This window comes from Vombatus ursinus, unplaced genomic scaffold (genome assembly GCF_900497805.2).
Source record: "Vombatus ursinus unplaced genomic scaffold, bare-nosed wombat genome assembly UNPS02014786.1, whole genome shotgun sequence".
Classification (NCBI taxonomy): Eukaryota; Metazoa; Chordata; class Mammalia; order Diprotodontia; family Vombatidae; genus Vombatus; species Vombatus ursinus.
The window spans coordinates 55,499,817-55,504,991 of record NW_020954564.1 but is presented as its reverse complement, the minus strand read 5'-3'; positions in this window follow the sequence as shown (position 1 = coordinate 55,504,991).

Here is a 5,175-nt window from a genome sequence, read left to right as displayed (position 1 = left end):
CACACACACACACACACACACACACACACACACACACACACCATTCCATACCTAAGCTGCCCCAGCAAATACAGTAGTACTGCTGGTACCTTGCCACAGGACCTGCCTAATTGTCCTTTCATTCTCCATTATAACCCTCCCAGTCAAAATCCTATCCCCAGAATAAAGCCATCTGTAGGCCCCCAGGAGAAACCAGTGCTTTTAAGGAGTCATCCTTTTCAGGGATTCTTAATCATTTATTTTTCTTCTTAGATCCCTTTGTCAATCTGGTGAAGTCCATGGACCTCTTCTCAGAATAATGTTTTTAAATGCATAAAATTCATGGAACTATGATGGAAACCAATTATGTTGAAATACAGTTTTAAAAAATAACTTTTAGGGGCAGCGAGGTGGAGCAATGGATAGAGCACCGGCCCTGAAGTCAGGAGGACCTGAGTTCAAATCTGGCCTCAGACACATAACACTCACTATCTGTGTGACTCTGGGCAAGTCACTTAACCCAAATTGCCTCCCCCCCCCCAAAAAAAGGATCTCATTTAAAAAAAATAACTTTTAAAACTTCATGGATCACAGGTTAAGAACCTCTGTGAGGTTCCTGGTTCTGGAATAGCAAATTTCATCCTCCCATTTAGGACTACAAGTGGGGCAGGAAAACACACTGGTCATTTACCCAAAATGATACACAATAACAATAATGACTTTGAATGTGCACAGCACATTCTTAAAAATATCTTCCAAAATCCTTCCCCATATGTTATCTCAATTTACAGGTAGCATGTAGTTAGGAAGACCTGGGTTCAAATTCCGTCTTTGGACACTTATTAGCTGTTTAATCCTGGGCAAGACACAACTTCTCAAAGTCTCAAGTTTCCTTACCTATAAAATAGGAATAATAATAACCCCTACTTCACAGGGCTATTGTGAGGAACAAATGAGATAATATAGGTAAAGTATTTCAAAAAAATGTTGAGGCTCTATAAATGTCAGCTATTATTGGTCATTTTCAACACAGTCCTATGTATGCAGGGAGAACCATCCAATTTTTTACAGCTGGGGAAAACCAAGGCATGAATAGTGACTTCCCCCAAATTCTACAACTAATTTATGGCAAAGCAGCACCAAGAATCAAGATCTCCCAACCTATAGTTCCTAAGTTCACCCACGGACTAGGGGAATAGATATAGTATTAGTGGGGTTGTGAATTGGTCCAGCTAGTCTGTAAAGCAATTTGGAATTACACCCCTGCAGTTACTAAACTGTGCATACCCTTTGCTCCAGTGATAAAGTCTTGGAAGGCTTCCAGCCCAGTGTACGTGGTCATCATCCCGCAAAGCAGCCCCTATCGATCAGCCAGGGAACTGCTCCTACAGATGTTAGAGCCACCCAAAAAGAGAAAATTCTTGAGCCCGAAGTCCTTGGCATTGTCAAAGTGTTCAACATTGGATGCCTCACTCACTCATTCATTCATTCATTCATTTATTCATTCAACATTGTAAAAATGAACAATTTTAAAGGACTTAAGAACTCTGATCAACATAATGAACAATCATTACTCCAGAAGACTAGTAATTAAGAATGCTACCCATAACCTGTCAGAGAAGTGATGAACTAATATGCAAAGTGAGACAAATATTTTTGGATGTGGACAATATGGGAATTTGTTTTGCTTTACTGTGCTTATCTATCAAAACGCTTTGTTTTCTTTTCTTTGTTTTCAGCAGGGGCAGGCTAGGGGGAGTTTGGAGGAAGAAAAAAATAAATGCCTGATAATTAAAAATCAAATTTAATTTAAAAAAACTTTCCACTACCGGAAGAAGACTCTTGTCCTAGACATAAAGGAAATTCAGGAAAGTGCTACTTATAATCTCTATGCCATGCCCTATTTAAACAACTCTTCACAAGAGACAAAGATGGGATACCTTCCTTTGAGCCCACATAACGGATATTTCCACCAATCCTGGCTAGAAAAGACAAGGAAAAGTGAAGGGAATGTATTTTGGATTTCTTACACAGTGCAATGCTTGCCCCTTCTCCTGGGCCTCTACTGCATTTCAACATTTCTTAATTATTTTTTTAAGAGGTGGAGAAAGCTTTGTAGCAGAATTCACAGTGGTTAGAGGAATCTGTTTGAAATCCAGGTTCGGGAAGTTTTACTATGATCATGGGTAAGTTTAATGATTTCATCTTGAAGCCCTGAACTTTCAGAATCTATTCTTCCAAATCCAACTAAATAGATGGGGCTGGGGTAGGGGGTGGGGGAAATCACTGGGATTTGACTCAGTTTGAACCTGACCTATTAAAATAGTACTCCAGGGACAGCAATCTGAAATCACTCAGCTTGGGCCTTGGCCAAGGGGAGGAGAGTTGGCACAAATAACTCAACACAGAAATCCTAAATCTCAGCCTTTAAACTTGAGCTCCTCTCTTAAGTCTTACAAAAAAAAACCCTCTATGCTTGCAATCATACTAGAAATCTGAGGTCATCAAACAGCACTCCACTCCTGCTAAATCTTTTCCAGCTTCAGACAAGAAGGTGTGGACAGACCAGCTTCCCCTGGCCCCTCTCTAGCCTAGCCCTCTAAATGCCTTTAGCCAGGATCAGGGCCAAAACTTCCTTTGGGCCCATATTACCTTGGCAGTGAATTCAACAGACACTCAAGGGGGTTTCCTTAGACTATGGCATTAGAGGCTATCCCAAGGCTACCTTAATGTTTGCTGTCTCAAAGGCACATGAACTCACAACATGAGGCAACAAGCATATATTGAGTGCCTTCTACGTATAAAGCACTGTGCTCTATGTTAGCTGGGATGCAAAATTCAGATAAGACACAGTTCCAGTCATCAGGGAATTTATAATCTAGTATGGAGAAAATGCAGGTAACTAATACACAGTGTTACAGGAAAACTGCCCTAGAGAGAAATGTAAGCAAAGTGCTAGGTGAGTTTTGACTTTCTGACTATGACATCAGGGAAGACTTCCTGTAGGAGGAGGCATTTGATTTTAGGCTTAGGAACTTAACTGTCTGGGAAGGAAGCATGATACGCTGTAACAAACTCTAACTTTAGAGTCAGAAGACCTAGGTCCATATCCCACCATTACTATATAGTACCCATGAGAACTTTGGCAAGTCAACTTCTTTCAAGTTCTCTTTTCACATCTATAAAATGAGGGAGGAAATTGGACTAGACGCAATTGAACTTTTTTGTGGTATGGACCCCTTGGGCAGTCTGGGGTCCCTGGGGACTTGATCTAAGAATAATGTTTTTAAATGCATAAAATAAAATATATAGGATTATAAAGGAAACTAATTATATTAAAATATATGTATCAAAATATAGATATTTTTAAGTTCACAGATCCCAGATGAAGAACCCTTGGATTAGATGATCTCTAAATGCTTTCCAGTTTTACATCACTCTACCTGATAATATGAAAATGTCTTTTTGTATTTCCAAAGTGCCAGACACATAGAGGTACTTAATAAGTATTTGACAGATTGATCGGTTGACTGTTACCAGGTGAACTGTGGAATTATAATACCCCGTAATGCCAATAGCTTAATCTCTAATGGAGAGTTTGAAAGAGCTTAGGTAGGACCTGATTTCCCTATGAATTGTGTCCATTTCTCACACAACCAGAGGAAACTTTTTCCCTTCATTAGCCCCAGATACTATCCAGCTAGGTGGTACAGTAGATAGAGTGTTAGAGCTAGAGTCAGGAAGGCCTGAGTTCAAATCCAGCATCAGATATTTACTGTGTGACCTTGGGCATGTCACTTAACCTCATCTGCCTCACTTTCTTTGTTTGTAAAATAGGGAAAATAATAGCACCTACTTCCTAGGGTTGTTGTGATAATTAAATGAGATTTATAAAACACTTTGAAAACTACAAGGTATTATATAAATGCTATCTATTATTATTACTAAGCACATTAAATTGACCTGGGTAACCATTAAGAGGCAATCATGGGCCATGAATGGTGGCATAGGCCTCTCATTCCTTCTACCAGGAGACTGAGGCTGATGGATTGCTTAAGTTTGGGCATTATGTGTTACAGTAAGGGCTAAAGCAATTGGGTGTCTCCCACTCAGGCTGGCAGCAATATGGTGAGCCCTTGGGAGCAGGGGAGCCACCAGGCTTCCATTCTTCTGCTCATGGAGGGTCTCTTAACCTTCCTACATGTACTTTGTCTCCTCTTGGTCAAGATCCAGAACAAATTCTACACTGGATACAATTATAAGATTACTTCCTTCTCTTTTAAATAAATCCTGGATGGGACAACAGAAGAACTGACTTAAGATGCCACTGTTATCTCCCCAACTTCCAGGATCAAGTCTTTCTTTCAATTAAACTAACAAAATCTCTTCTCTGGGAGAAAAGGGGATGAGAGAACCCACCCAGGTCAGAAATAGAGTATGTCAAAGCTTCCATGCAGATCAGCAGTGGGGTTAGAACCGTGAATGGTTGATATAGTTCCAGCCTGGGCAAGATAAGGAGACTCAGTTTTCAAAGATTAAAAAAAAAAGTCATGATGCTTGTGCTTCCAACATGGCCTAGCCTATGGCAGAACCTACATCCTTTCTACTCTCTGCATGGTCTGAATCTGGAAAATAGGATCACTGGATGTTAGAGAAAACTCTAGAGAACATTTAGTTCAAACCCTTCTTCCAATTAAATTAAATTCAAATCAGTTCAACAAAACACGCACTTATTAAGTACCTACCATATGCAAGCGACTGTATTTGATGCTGTGAGAGAAAGATAAAAAGATAGAAAACTATTCAGTCTATCCTTAGGAAGCTTACAATCATCATTATTCATAATTCTATAGTACTTCAACCTTTGCAAAGTGCTTCCTTCATAACAACCCTAAGAGTTCTATAGAACAAATATAATCTCTATAAGGTGAGGAAACTGAGGTTTAGAGAGCTCATTTTGATTGTGTCAGAACTGGAGTTTGAAACCAGCAGGTCTTCTAAGTGAAGATCTGGTGCTCTTTCCACCACATTAATAAAGGAGATACAACATGCAAATAGTAAGGCTGATACAAGATAGTATATAACAAGGACAAACAAGAGAGCCCAGTGCAATTTTGCAAAGTATTGAGTATTATGTGGCCAAAGTATTTAAGTGTCAGCTTCAATATTTGATCTTCCAAAGAATAGTCTGAATTA